The sequence below is a fragment of the Pelodiscus sinensis genome, chromosome 3 (genome assembly GCF_049634645.1).
Source record: "Pelodiscus sinensis isolate JC-2024 chromosome 3, ASM4963464v1, whole genome shotgun sequence".
NCBI lineage: Eukaryota > Metazoa > Chordata > Testudines > Trionychidae > Pelodiscus > Pelodiscus sinensis.
Window position 1 is genome coordinate 55,603,114 of NC_134713.1, and position 14,959 is coordinate 55,618,072.

The 14,959-nt window shown below is 47.7% G+C and overlaps 1 protein-coding gene and 1 long non-coding RNA gene across 2 annotated transcripts in view; one reads left to right on the forward strand and one right to left on the reverse strand.

Annotated features, from left to right (window-relative positions):
• The window catches only part of TTK (TTK protein kinase), a 75,232-nt gene extending 61,928 nt beyond the window's left edge, over positions 1–13,304 (reverse strand). The window contains exon 1 of the mRNA XM_075923778.1: positions 13,175–13,304. The gene's annotated coding sequence lies outside the window, so the exon portion shown is untranslated. The remainder of the gene's footprint in view (positions 1–13,174) is intronic.
• A 132-nt stretch (positions 13,305–13,436) lies between these two features.
• On the forward strand, positions 13,437–14,608 carry LOC142827816 (uncharacterized). The gene is made up of 2 exons (XR_012902571.1): positions 13,437–13,983; positions 14,285–14,608. It is a non-coding gene; the product is annotated as an uncharacterized LOC142827816 (long non-coding RNA).
• The last annotated feature ends 351 nt before the right edge of the window (positions 14,609–14,959 follow it).

The following is a 14,959-nucleotide window of genomic DNA, read 5'->3' on the forward strand; positions in this document are numbered from 1 at the left end:
TGTATGTTTTGAAGATTAAGACCATTCCATATCTGTTTGAGATACCTATTTGAGCAAAATTTAAGAACTTCTGTAATGAATGCAATTTTAATTATACCCTTGAACCTAATTATTTTTACTTGTTTGTTAATAATATCTATAACCTAGTAATTCAGCATTACTTTTTCCTCTACATATACACAAATCTTACTATACCTATAAAAAGTTTTTTCTGTGGGACGACAGAGTGATGTCATCATGACATTCTGTACCCTACAGGAACATGCCCCGCCCACCCCCAGCCTAGTCCTTCCCAGAGCCCATATGGAGGGCTGGGGCTGTTTACACCCCCAGCCCTGCCTTCCCCTTCCCAGCAGCCAGAGGGAAAGCCAGGCCTAGGGCTCAGTGTGGCTCAGGCCCGGTCCCTCCCAGCGGGACTCTCCCAGCAGGAAAGCCCAGCTCTTCGCGGCGTGGAGGAGGGGAGAATCCCGGGAGCTGGGCCTGCTGCGCGCTGCTGCCTGGCTGCTGGAGTTACAGTTAGACTGCGGATTGGAGGGCCCTGGCTGGCAGAGGGGATGAGGAGGGGAACCAGGCTGTTGTGGCAGGAAGAGGAAGAAGGGGCGCTGGGCTGGCGTGGCCACAGCCCATCCCTCCCCGGTGGCTGGGGAGGGGGAGAACCGGGGTTCCTACGCCCCCGCAACAGGAAGGTTGGCAAGTTCAGTGAGCAGGGGGCTTTGCCCCCTAACAAGTACTTAAGAACATATTTTCAATGCAGGGTGGGCAACGCTGCTCAATAACAGCAGTTTGACATTTCCAGGACAATTTATTCTTTGGTGGATTTGACTCAATAGTATATTTCCTTTGAATGCTACCTGAAAATGCTAATAAAAAAAGAGATAAGGAGCTTAGGTGAAATAAACACATATACAAATTTTTTTTAAAAGCCACACACACATACACACACAGTTCAAAGTATTTGACTGCAAAGGTTCTGATGAGTCCTGGCTTTACCATGCTTTTACGATGTTTTACAAGACTACTACAAGGTGCAGGAAAGAGGCAATCCATCCTCACATGTACTCATTTGACTAGCAGTACAAAAATGTTCTGCAGGTAGACAATAGTTTTTCTAACTTTAGAATATTCCTGGCAGAGCTTCCAAAATTACATTCGGATTGTTAATTTTCTTCCTGGTCTCTTGGAAAATAGTCTTGTGACTTCTTCTAAATTTAGAAAATGTACAGAGTTTTAACTATGGCTTAAGATAAATGTAAAAAAAGCATGCGCCCTGCCAAATAAGTTTAAAACAGTCATTTTTGATATGTTGCAAATGTAAGGAGACTGTTGGCCCCTGACTGGAACTTAGTGGAGGTATTGGCTGGCCATTTCTCAGTACAGGTTAAACCTCGCTGGTCCAGCAAGAACACAGTGGTCCTGGGGCGATGGCAGCTCTGAGGCAGTAGAAGCTCCAGCAGCCCCGGTGCTGGACCAGAGCCAAGAGCTTAGCAGCAGAGGGCAGAGGAGCTCTGCAGCCAGGAGGGGAACTCTGCCAAGTCTGCTGGTGGATCCTGGGAGACCCAGAATCCATCAGCTGAACGACAGAATTGACCTTCCCTAATCTGGCAAACTCCCTCATTTGGAACCGGTCAGGTCCGAAAGCTGCCGGACCAAGGATATCTAACCTGTACCAGGGTTCCGTCATCCACATGAACTGGAGCTGCCTGACCCAGAGCAGGGATGAGCTAAGGGGAAAACAGGAGCTCAAGGTAAGCTGGAACCAGAAACACTGCAGCCAAGACCAGAGAGAAGCAGCCCAGAGAGCAAAGTTAAGCAGAGGCAGAACAGTAGCAGGGCTTAGAGTGGAGCTGGAGCTGGAGTCCAGTGCCAAGTGTGGAAAGCAGCTGAGAAAAACGAGGGGGATCCTGGGCAGGGAGATGCCACCTGCCAAGAGGCCTTGCAGGGGGAACTTGGAGGTCCCTGACATGAGGGACAATGCTGGGGAGAAGCATCCTTCATTACATTAGTAGTGGTTTAATAATTTGCATTTGATTTGAATTGTACGTAATGATCACATTATATATATATATATATATATATATATATATATATATATATATATATATATATATATATATATATATATATATATATATATATATATATATATATATAAATAAAATGTTCAAGGAAGCATCCGGGGGGACACCTACCCTCTGTATTAATTGACCACAACACTGGATCAAGCCCCCTAGAAATCTGGAGCCCAGCCTCATCAAGCTCTTGATACATGGGAGGAAGAGGAGTCCTCAAGGTCAGACAGGCCTCTAGGTAAAGTCTAGGAGCAGACTCTTAATAAATTTAAAAAGCAGAGGCGAAGCGTCTGGGACTGTGCATGAGCAGGAGTCAGCTGATTCCATTACCGCCCTTTAAGCCAGCTCCCCCTAGCTCCAGCTCCTGCTCCCTGCCCTTACTAGGCAGCAAGCGGGGGGAAGCAACTAATCAAGGGACTAGTTGACTATCCAATAAGCTTTTTCTTATCAGATAGTCAACTAGTCACTTACATCGCTAACGTGGAGAGTGCAAGTCTTTCGAAGGGGTTGGGGCAATGCTGTTTTTTAATCTTAACAATGGGCCTTCCGCAACACAACATCTTGCAATTTTATCCTTGATAGAGCTGGCCTTGGAATGCCAGTCTCAGGAAGCTTTAACTCCAGCACAGCACCCAAGAAAGACTAGAGAGGAGTTTTTGCAAGACATTCTGAGTCGTACTGATGCCAAACACGAGGAATTGAAGGCGTGGAAAGACAGTGACAGGAGGGAGTGAAAAGAGAGCATGCAGTGACTCCTAAGCATTACAGAGCAGCAAGCAAACATGTTGGAAGCCTGCTAGGCCCTGCAAACAGAGCAGCTGTGCAACCAGCCCCTTCTTCAGCTGGTGTTCCTAAACTTTCTCCAATACACCCCTCTGTCTCTGCTAACTCAATTTGGGTATCTCTCTGAACCTGGGAACCACACACCACACTCCATGCCTGCCTGCCCAACCTCCACCCTTGCAGACTCCCATAGGTTGCTGATACACTCAATGCCAATCTGCACGCAGCTTAGCCCTGATGTACTACAGACCCCCTTCTGCAGCTCATCAGATGGCAAGGTTCCATACAAATCTTTGACATATATACACACACCTGTGACATTCTCCAGCCATGCTTCCCCTCCCTGTCTCTCACAGTGCAAATGTTTTAGTATCATTCTTCACAGGTGTCCTACATTTATTTGTTTGTGTTTGATAAATGAAATTCATGTGTTTCCTGCTGGCTACACTTGCCAATCTCCCAGTTTCTAAGGATAGGTAGCCCGAGATCTCCTCCCAGCCACCAGGGAGGGCTGGGCCGAGGCATGGCAGTCCCTCGCCCCGGCCATCAGCCAGGGCAACCCAGCTCTCCCTCCTATTCCCATACTTCAATCTGACCCCTCCTGTCTCCATTCCTGCACTCACCATCCTCCCTAATCCTTCCCCACCCCACATTGCCTATCCCTCTCCTTCCATCTCTACCCATTCCTACAACTAACTCCATTCCTCCCTAACCCTTCCCCAGCCCCACCCCATACTGCCTACCCATACCCCCAACCACCTTCTTCCATTACTACACCCTCATCCTTCCCTACCCACTCCTCACCACCACATTCCCCATTCCCCCTGCCTCCATTCCTATATCCCTACCATTCCCCCTTAACTGCACCACCCATCCCCACATACACATACATCTCCCTTCCTCTCTCTCTACACACCCCCTGGTTCCTTCCATGAATTTGTTGAGCTGTGTACTCGTCCTCCCAGGAGCACCACCAGGCTGGGCAACAGTCTGGCCACCGCAGCAGCAGCCACAGCCTGCCCCCAGCCCAGCCTTTCTGCACGGGATTGAGGCAGCCTTGCAAGACCTACCCCACTCACAGCAGGCCCAGGAAAGCATGCCTGAGCCTAGGTCGCACAGAATCAAGCTGCACGGCAAGCATGTGGGCTCGGCAGGCTTGGGACAGGCCCCACAGGCAGAGGGACGCTGCTCCAGGGGGCGTGCAGAGACGGAACTCCTGGGACTGTGCGCTGGCCCAGGTCACCGGCACACACCGGAGTTGCTCACTCAGAGAGATGTGCAGTGTGGCCCCCAAGCACTGTGGTCAGGCTGCACAGAGCAAGGCAGGCTGGGGGCAAGGCCCAGAGGTAGGTGGAGGTTACTTCAGGGATGACAACACTGTTATCCCTCAGGAAATTTTTTTTTTTTTAATAGAGAGACGAAAGTAAACAAGAAAGCATACCCCAGAAAAGCTACGGTCAGTTTAGCACTAAGTCCAACACATGTGAGAGCAACTCCCGAGCAATGCAGCCACTGCACTCCCAAACACCGCAACCAGTTTTACTGACTTTCAGCATCAGATTGCTGCTTCAAGACATACGTGACCCTTACAGCCCTGCACCAGGCTCCTTTTATAACTGTGGTCTCAGGCTATTCAAACTTAACTTCCAGGCACTGAGCCTCAGCAGACCAGTCCCGAGTAAAGCTTTCACTCTTCCTTTCACAAATATTATGGAGGGTACAGCACAACAATGATCATAGGGATATTCTCATCAGCCAAGTCCAGCTTCCTGTACACATATTGCCAGAAGGCCTTCAAATGGCCAAAAGCACAGTCATTATGCACCTGCTCAGACTGTTATTGCTGCTGTCAAAGTTCCCTGCATATAATTTCATGAGCAAAGGCATTAAGAGGTAGGAAAGATCTCCAACGATCACATTTCCAATTCCCCCACTGTGATTTTCGGGTCTAGAAAGAAAGTTCCCATTTACAGCTTCCTGAACAGGCCAAAGTTCTGGTGTCATGCATCTTTCCAGGCCAGATGTCTGTGAAATGCTCACAGTAATCCATAAGCACATGCAGAACCATGGAGAAATACCCTTTGTAGTTAGGGGCAAGGTGGTCTAGTGCCAGAAATGGAATGTCTATGCCACTTATCACGCCACCACAGTTTGGACGCTCGTCCATACAAAGTCATCTACAATTTCATGCATGTTTCCCAGAGTCACAGAACTGCACACTAAGGCTGTAACATTTTTAAAAAACACTAACAATGTAACTAATTGAAATTCATTCAGTTACAAGGCTAGTCCCATGAGATGCTGGCCCCACCATGCCTGCAGGCTCCTGAGAGACTGCTGGATCCACAAGCTCCAGGTCCACAAGCCCCCAGTACTGCAAGCCCTGCAGGCTCCTAGGAGTGATCCAGAGTTTAACTGATAAACTTAAACTCTTACACCCTTACTGCACACTTCCATCACCATGAGTCCAATGGTTGACTTTCACATTCTGAAATTACTGGTGTCCAAGCAAAAGCTGTCTGGAGTAACCAGCTTCCAGAGTGTGATTGCCATTGTCATGTAGCGGGTCCTTTTGACCACGGCCTTGCGCATATTCCTGTGGTGGGAAGAACACCTAAGCAGTCCAGCACCCTGGCATTAATTTCAAAAAGGGGAATTACACAAAAATGAGGAGGTTAGTTAAACAGACATTAAAAGGCACAGTGACTAGAGCCAAATCCCTGAAAGCTGTACGGAAACTTTTTAAAGACACCATAATAGAGACCCAACTTAAATGTATACCCCAAATTAAAAAACATAGCAAGAGACCTAAAAAAGAGTCACCGTGGCTTAACCACCATGTAAAAAAAGCAGTGAGAGACAAAAAGGTAACTTTTAAGAAGTGGAAGTCCAATCCTAGTGAGATAAATAGAAAAGAACATAAACACTGTCAAATGAAGTGTAAAAATGTAATAAGAAAAGCAAAAAAAGATTTTGAGGAACAGCTAGCCAAAAACTCAAAAAGAAATAACAATATTTTTTAAGTACATTAGAAACAGGAAGCCTGCTAAAAAACCTGTGGATCCCCTAGATGATCGAGCTATAAAAGGAGCAATCAAGGACGATAAAGCCATTGCAGAGAAACTAAATGATTTCTTTGCTTGTCTTCATGGCTGAGGACGTTGGGGAGATTCCTGAATCTGCACCGTCCTTTGTGGGTGATGAATCTGAGGAACTGTCCCGGATTGAAGTGTCATTAGAGGAGGTTTTGGAACAAATAGAAAAACTTAATGTTAACAAATCTCCGGGACCGGATGGCATTCATCCAAGGGTTCTAAAAGAACTCAAATGGGAAATTGCTGAGCTATTATCTGTGGTTTGTAACCTATCCTTTAAATCGGCTTCCGTACCTAATGACTAGAAGTTAGCCAACGTGACACCAATATTTAAAAAGGGCTGTAGCGGCGATCCTGGCAATTACAGACCGGTAAGTCTAACTTCAGTACCGGGCAAATTAGTCGAAACAACAGTAAAGAATAAAATTTTGAAGCATGTAGAAGAACATAATTTGTTGGACAAAAGTCAACATGGTTTCTGTAAAGGGAAATCCTGTCTTACTAATCTGTTAGAGTTCTTTGAAGGGGTTAACAAACATGCAGACAAGGGGGATCCAGTAGATATAGTATACTTAGATTTTCAGAAAGCCTTTGACAAGGTCCCTCACCAAAGGCTCTTGTGTAAATTACATGGCCATGGGATAAGAGGGAAGGTCCTTTCTTGGATTGAGAACTGGTTAAAAGACAGGAAACAAAGGGTAGGAATAAATGGTAAATTTTCAGATTGGAGAGGGGTAACTAGTGGTGTACCCCAAGGGTCAGTCCTGGGACCGATCCTTTTCAACTTATTCATAAATGATCTGGAGAAAGGGGTAAGCAGTGATGTAGTAAAGTTTGCGGATGATACCAAACTGTTTAGGATAGTCAAGACAGAAGCAGACTGTGAGGGACTCCAAAAAGATTTCACCAAACTGAGTGATTGGGCAACAAAATGGCAAATTAAATTTAATGTGGATAAGTGTAAAATAATGCACATCGGGAAAATAACCCCAACTATACGTACGGTATGATGGGGGCTAATTTGGCTACGACAAATCAGGAAAGAGATCTTGGAGTTATCATGGACAGTTCTCTGAAAACTTCCACACAGTGTGCAGCGGCGGTCAAAAAGGCAAATAGGATGCTAGGAATTATTAGGAAAGGGATAGAAAATAAGACCCAGAATATCTTACTGCCCCTGTATAAAACTATGGTACGCCCACATCTTGAATATCGTGTACAGATGTGGTCTCCTCACCTCAAAAAAGATATTTTGGCCTTGGAAAGGGTTCAGAAAAGGGCAACTAAAATGATTAGGGGTTTGGAACGGGTCCCCTATGAGGAGAGGTTAAAGCGACTGGGACTTTTCAGTTTAGAAAAGAGGAGACTGAGGGGGGATATGATAGAGGTCTATAAAATCATGAGTGGTGTGGAGAGGGCCGATAAAGAAAAGTTATTTATTAGTTCCCTAAATAGAAGAACTAGAGGACACCAAATGAAATTAATGGGGAGCAGGTTTAAAACTAATAAAAGAAAGTTCTTCTTCACACCGCGTGTAGTCAACCTGTGGAACTCCTTGCCAGAGGAGGCTGTGAAGGCTAGGACTATAATAGTTTAAAAAGAAGCTAGATAATTTCATGGAGGTTAGGTCCATAAAAGGCTATTAGCCAGGGGATAAAATGGTGTCCTTGGCCTCTGTCTGTCAGAGGCTGGAGAGGGATGGCAGGAGACAAATCGCTTGATCGTTGTCTTCGGTCCACCCTCTCTGGGGCACCTGGTGCTGGCCACTGTCGGTAGACAGGATACTGGGCTAGATGGACCTTTGGTCTGACCCAGTACAGCCGTTCTTATGTTCTTATGTTCAATATTGCCCATACTGCCACACAAAAGCCCCTCACAAGAAAAACACAGGCCGCTGAGGCCGATCCAGAGACAGATCTTGAAGTCCCTTGGGTGCTCAGCACTGTTCTCAGTAAACAGAACTTAACTTGGCAAGCACCTGGGCCAAAAAGATAAGAGCAGGGACACAAGCTGTCCCATACACTAAGTTAACGAGCACAAAAAAAGAAAAGAAAAAAAAAGGACAAGATAGAAATAAAAGAAATGAGCTGTCATATACATTTGTTAACAAGAACCTGGAGCAGGGAAGCAAAAACATAGCTAGCTTTCACGTGTGCCAGTCATGTCTGCATCAGGCACTGACCACAATGCCTTGAGATAGATGTCATGTCACAAAGAAGGAACCCTAAAATGGTACTGGATGTCAAAATTATAGTATAAAGCACCCTGAGCCCTAAGCGCGGGGAGATTCTGTATCAAAAAATAGAAGGCACGTATTGTCCAGCCTGGCTGAGGGGTTGATCACCCAAGGCCGCCTCCCACCCACCGAATCACGAAAGGGTGTACGAATCAGGGGCATGCTTCGTGTTGTTTTGTGTCTGTGCATCATAATTGTTACTGGGCTTGTAAGTATTGCTTAATACATTATTTGTCAGCTTAGCAATAGTTAGTTGTATTGCATTAACCATACTGTATAATGGTACCACACCTACGTCTAATAAGAACTAGGAGTAGAATTGAGGGGTTGTTAAGTGACTAGGCAAACTAATAACTAACTCTACCGGCTGTTCCAAGATAACCATAGAGGGACTGGCTATAGGAGGAGTTTTTATTATTGTTGTATTAACTTTCTCTAATGTATGTTTTATTTGCATGCTACGTTGTCTTAAACAAATCAGAGATAGTAATTTAATATAATCAGATTGTAGTCAATAAAGTTTGTAATTGGTTAAGTACATTTAAGTCTCGGGCTTTCCTCCTTCGCGGCCCAGTCCCTTGCCACAAAAAGCCACCCCTAGACAATCTTTCGAACCTCTGGCTCATCAGCCATATGCTTTTCCACAGGCAGAGCAGCTTTCATTTGCATGTGCTTGCATTGCAGGATGGGTGTGAGCTCAGCACATAATCCCATGAAAGTAGCTTTCCTCATACAAAAGTTCTGCATAAGTGGATGCAGATGCCTGTCATCCCAGACATGCATGATGATGTGATATCACCACTCACTACTTTTTCCCAGAGTCTAAAAACGGAGTTCCACTGTGGTCATCACCTCCACAAAAGCCACATGAAATCTCATGTCATATGAATGCCATGCGTGATGTTCTGTGCTAGTGAGACCTATCAACATTTTTGTCAACACCTACAGATCCATTCCCGCACAAGGAGGAGGCAGAGCACAAAGCACAGAAGCCATAGAAAGATGGCACCAAATGCAGGTAGAGGTGCAGCCCTTGTCTGTGGCAGGCCTATGAGCCCTGGAGCAGCCTCTGTCCGCAGGGACTCTGCACTGCTTCAGTGTCCAGAGAAGCCTCTGTCTTCAGGGAGCCTGGGCCTAGCACAAGAGTTGGGAGCCGGCAGAAGCCCCAGCACCAAAGCTGGGAGCCAGCAGCCAGCCCCAGTGTGGAGCTTTGGCAAGACTATGGGCTATTCCAGCCAGGGTAACCTAACCTAACATTTAACTGGTTAACTGATTAACTGGGTGTCAGGGCTGTGCCCCACACTGGCCCTCTGAGTGCAGAAGATGAGGACCCATGAGAGCTTAAAAACCTTGCCTCTGCAGACACTGGTTGCCAAAAAAACTCCCACCCAAAATCACAACACGCAGATTTTTGGGCATTACTGCCATCAAGTGATTTTTATCCCTAAAACCAGGGGTGAACACTTGAACCCACCCCCTAGGATACTCCAAGTTCTTTTGCCCTAAAAGAGCTTGAAAAAAAGAAGAGGAAAACAAGCTGCAGTGTCTGGTAACTGACTCCTCAGTCTGAGGCATGCAGATACACAAAGACAGACAAACCTTCCAGGACACAAGAATCAAATCATCACCTAAAAAAATGATTTTTATTACAAAATAAAAGATAACTTGATAAAGCATACTTGGTTGCTAGATGTTACAGAGCAACTAAGGAAAACAAATTAAAACAGAGAAAAGTCTTTGGGCACAATGCAAGGTAGTAAATGGGAAGGAGAGGCACAGATTCACAGAGCAGTTCAAACCAATCCACAAAATTTAAAAAAAAAAATCCCTGAACATGACTAGATTCACTTTTCTTTTTACTTACAATTTTCTCTTTCTTCAATCCACTCCCATGCCCCAAATTCTTCGGAGACCGAGTAGTCCTGCCTGGGTTTAAATAATTATGTGCCTCAACTCCTGATTTCTCTCTCCCCCACAAAGAAAGCAAGCAAGACATCTATATCCAGTTCAAATCTCAACACATTCTCTTGACTGGTTCTCCCAGCCTCCTGGCCAACACCTTTGCTAGCGACCTGAGTTTAACCACTTAGTCACTGGGTGCTGGTTAGCACCCCTGTCTATTACACTGGGATTTTACATCCCTAGTAGGGGTTCAAAAGGAGAGCAGGGAGTTGGGATCCACAGAGGGCTGGGGTGCCAGAGGCAGGCTCTTGTCGGGAGAAGGGATTTAAACGACTAGTTGAGTAGTCGACTACCCAATAAGCCTAGACTTATCAGGTAGTCAAGTCACTACTCAACTAGTCACTTCTCCCCTGCCCTTGCTACCTCTATCAGAGGCAGCAAGGGTGGGGAGCAGGCTTAAAAAAAGGTTTCCCCCAGCACTGTCTCTGCCCGAGTGGGGGGAACAAAGGAAGCAGAGGCTCAGCAGGGCACTGAGTGCAAGCCAGGACAGCTGAGTCCTGGCTCACGCCCAGTCCCCTACTGCCTCTCTGCTTTTTAAATGTAGTAAGAGCCAGGCAGCTCTTAATACATTTAAAAGGCAGAGCTGCTGTGGAGTTAGCTCCCAGTGCCGGGCTCTTACTACATTTAAAAAGCAGTGAATGGTTTAACCAATGTTTACATGCCTAATTCAAGTAAATACACACACACACACACACACACACACAAAGTGGTTTTAATAACCTCTTTTAAAAACCAAAATTTTTTAGAACTGCAATTCAGTCTGCATGATGCGGTACACACGTTCATTCATTTCTCCTCTCCTTTCTACGGCCACCGTTACATGCTGTGTCAAATTATATTTTGAGTATTTCAGAAGGGCCATTCTACTGTGCTCTTGTACAGCAATTAGCATAATGGCACCTTGATTCTGACTATTACAAGTAATACAAAAATATAGTACTAATAGAACATCAACAACCTCATACAACATAGAAAATAAGGCAAGAAGAAAGGAGAAATTTTCAAGAAGGAGTAAGCATTAAGCAGCCTGCAGGCCAAATGCAGTTCTCACAGGTTAGCCCCTGGGCCACCACTCCGGCAGCTCCCATTGGCCGGGAACCACAGCAATGGGAGTTGTGAGTGGCCATACCTGCAGACACTCCAGTCAATAAAGCATCTGGGGAACCACATTCAGCCTGCAGGCTGCTTATTACCCACCTCTGCTCTAGAAGTAATGAACAACATGCACACTGTTAACTAATGAATAACAAGCAATAAGAACTGCAAGCACCCTTGCCTGCTCAAGATTTGTTTTAATATGCGCCTATTCCAAGTTCTAAGTACAGTTAATTGCTAATTAAAATTAAAAAATAAAACTTCCATATAGTAATTTGTCAAATCAAATCAGCCCAACTACCAAAAAACAGAACACAAGGAAAACTTCCTCCATCTGGCTACTTAATAGCTTGCAACTCACGCTTGTCCTAAAAGTATGGGAAAATAAATGGACCTTTCAGAATCTTAAAGGCTAAAACCTAGCATTAATCAGATGGCGAGGGTGGAAAGCAAGTTTCAGAATTGATGTTCCTTCATAAAGAATACCTTACCATGTGCCTCCACCCACTTAAACCTTCACTCAACTGCCCTTCCTAACTGCAACTGTGACATTAGGAAAGTTAGACATGGTCTGAAGGAAAGGGCTGGCACAAAAGCCCCTGGCACAAAAATAGTAGCTCATTAGGTACGCAAAGGTGGCTCATTAGGTATGCAAATGAGTGGAAATATTTGCCACACCTCATTTGTATATCTTCTTGCTCAAGAAAGCGCAATGTAGACATAGCCTAACAGTGAGAAAGGTGAGAGGGTGAAGAGTGGATATGTGGTATCTTTAAAACCATATCACTTTAGGCAGGTGCAGTTCGTTAAACCCAGGAAGGCATACTGCCTTGAAGGAGGAAAGAACATGGGCATATACTTAGTCTTATTGGGAAAAGCCCTCTCATTGTGGTGTAGATCAGGGATATCAACTGATATTAGTAAAAACTACAATAGTGCAAGCAGATGTTATTGTTTTGGTGATGAATTAACAACGGGTAGTAGCAGATACCAGTTATAAGAAAGGATAACACTGTCCTGTATACACTTTCCTTCAGAAACTACTGTTAATAGTGGGAGTATATTTCAGCCCTTATTATAGTAAATCACCTGCCTTGAGCTTGACAGTCCCAAGCCAATAGGATTTCTGGTTGCTGTCATCAACTATTTTCTAAAGTTCTCAACCTATTTACCAATGTATGCCACATATGCAGATGTCTGTGTCTCTGATGATGAGCTCCCACTAAGAGTTACAGGCACTACATACACATCAAAAACTACCCTATTATATTCTTTTTCTATCAAAAAACTGTGTTTCTGGGCACAACATAAAAGGATTACCCAGTACAGATACAGCCTTTAACTGTCTAGGCTCAGAGTAGCCAAGAGAGCACATACTACAGTTAAGAGCCTTCTGCTTTTGTTCTGTTTCGGTACAGATGACGCACCGTGGTTAGGGTTCCCACGCACTAGCTACACAAGGCAAGTAACAGAGCAGGCCTGCGATCTGTACAGTGGGATGGGCGGCACAGATCCAGGCCGGGGAGGCCCAAGGCCTGGCTTACATCACAGGCTTCCTGGGAAGCCCGATGCAGGGCTGATATCACGGGCGTACGTTACAAGTCACCCAGTGGCAAGGCGAGGTCCGGGCCCCGGGGGTGCTTATGCAGAACACAAGGAGGCTGCCACGCCTGGGTCTTGCGACAACGGGCGAGCCGAAGCGCGGCGCCAGGCTCCTGCGGGGAGCGGGGCGGGGGCTTTGACCCGCGAGGGGAGCTCGGGAGACTCGCAGCCCCTCCGAGCGGCTGGCGACGGGAACGAAGACGGGGCCAGCCAGGCCGCGGGGACAGGCCTCGCTCCGGCCCCTCTGCCTCAGAAACACTCGCCCCGACAGTCACTGCCCCCGCCCCGCGCTGTCCCGGCGGGCAGCAGGACCCCTGGGGAGCCGCACTCACCGCCGGCAGCCGGGATGCCGCGAGGCCGCTGCACCGAGGCAAGAGATTCAGACCGGGCTCCAGAGAACGCGTCGCGCCGCGCTTTTTGTTTGAATATCGTCACCGCCCAACAAGCCGGGCTCTGATTGGCGGGCTCGGCTCCAGAGCTTCGTTCCCATTGGACAAGAGACGCTTTGAGGCCCGCCCTCTGTCCCGCCCTGCGAGAGCGGCTAGAAAAGGCCCTGCGGAAAGTGGGAACGGTCGCTTTCCAGTGGCGAGCGCTGGGGAGGCTGGTCTGCTTCCGCGGCTCCAGGGCCCGAGCCCCTCCCCATGTCCTGCTGCCTCAGCCAGAGCCCTGGCACCGGCAGGCTTCAGGGCCACCTCTTTCCAGGGGAGCTCTCTGGGGCTGGGTCTAGACTGGCCTGAGTTTCTGGAAATGCTTTTAATGGAAAAGTTTTCTGTTAAAAGCATTTTTGGAAAAGCGCGGCCGGATGGGTGCGGTGTTCGTGTTATAACAATGCGCTCTTGTGGAATAGCGCGGCCAGATTGGTGGTGCGCTTTTCCGCAAAAGCCCAGAACCATTTTGCAGAGGGCACAAGGGCACCGGCCCTTTCAGGGGGCGGGGGTTTGAGCTCTGTTCAGACACATGCTTAAAGGGGTCTCCCCGGACAGCCGTTTGTCTCCTGCTCCATGGTTTAGGCCCTCTTGCAGGGACTGACAGCCATAGCAGGTTTGGGGGTTGCCCTCTGACTTTTGGACACGGCTGCTACCGATCAGTGGCATACCAGTTCAGGGTGGGCAGATCCACCATCAGCGCTGTCGTGATGGAAGTAAGTCCCGTGGGGTGGGGGGAGGGTGCTGCACTCCATGCCTGGGGCAGCCAAGACTCCACACTGGGTCACCCAGGGGTTTGGGCCATTCCTCCCTTGCACAGGACTGCTGGGGGGGGGAGCAGGGTGTAGGGCGAGGGGGCTGTGGTGTGTGTGTGTGTGTGTGTGTGTGTGTGTGTGTGTGTGTGTGTGCGCGCGTGCATGAGGACAGAGAGAATCACGGGGAGGGGGCCAAGGGAGTACACACCCACCCCTGCCTTATGTGATGTGTTCCCCTGTGTTTCTCTGCACCCTTCTGCAGGTCGTCCATGCCATCAACGATGTCCTGCTCCCCAGAGTGATCCGCCTGCGGGACGTGAACGCTACCGTTGTCGGCTTTGCTGCCCTCGGGTTCCCCAGCTGCGGGGGAGCCCTGGATGCAACCCACATCCCCGTCTGGGCCCCGGAGCATCGAGCGGCCCATTTCATGAACAGAAAGGGGTACTGCTCCATTGTTCTGCAGGCCCTCGTGGACCACCGGGGCAGCTTTCTGGACATATGGATAGATATGGAATTTGGAGTCCGCATTTGTCATCTTCATGATTTTATGAGGTTGATCAGCATTCTAAATTAATTATTCACGTAACCTTGCGTAACAGGGAGAAGACCTTAAACTGGGAGGGGGAGGGGAGCTACTCCTGGGAGAGGTGGCCCCGGACATGGGGGGGCAGGCTGAACAGGGAGGTGGGCAGCAGGAGCAGGAAGGGCCATTGCAGGAGGGGGCCGGGGCAGGTGCACCATGATGGGGTGCGCATCCAGGAGGGCCTCATGGACATGTTCTCACAGGCCGCGGAGTAGGGTCGCCTCGGTTTCCCTGGACAACTCCCTCCCCTCCCCTTATCTCCCAATACACAACAACACAGTTGGGTTTCACCCAAAAAACTTGTAGGTTTTTAATTACAAAGGGGGAAGAGGGGGAGGGGACCTTGAACTGGGA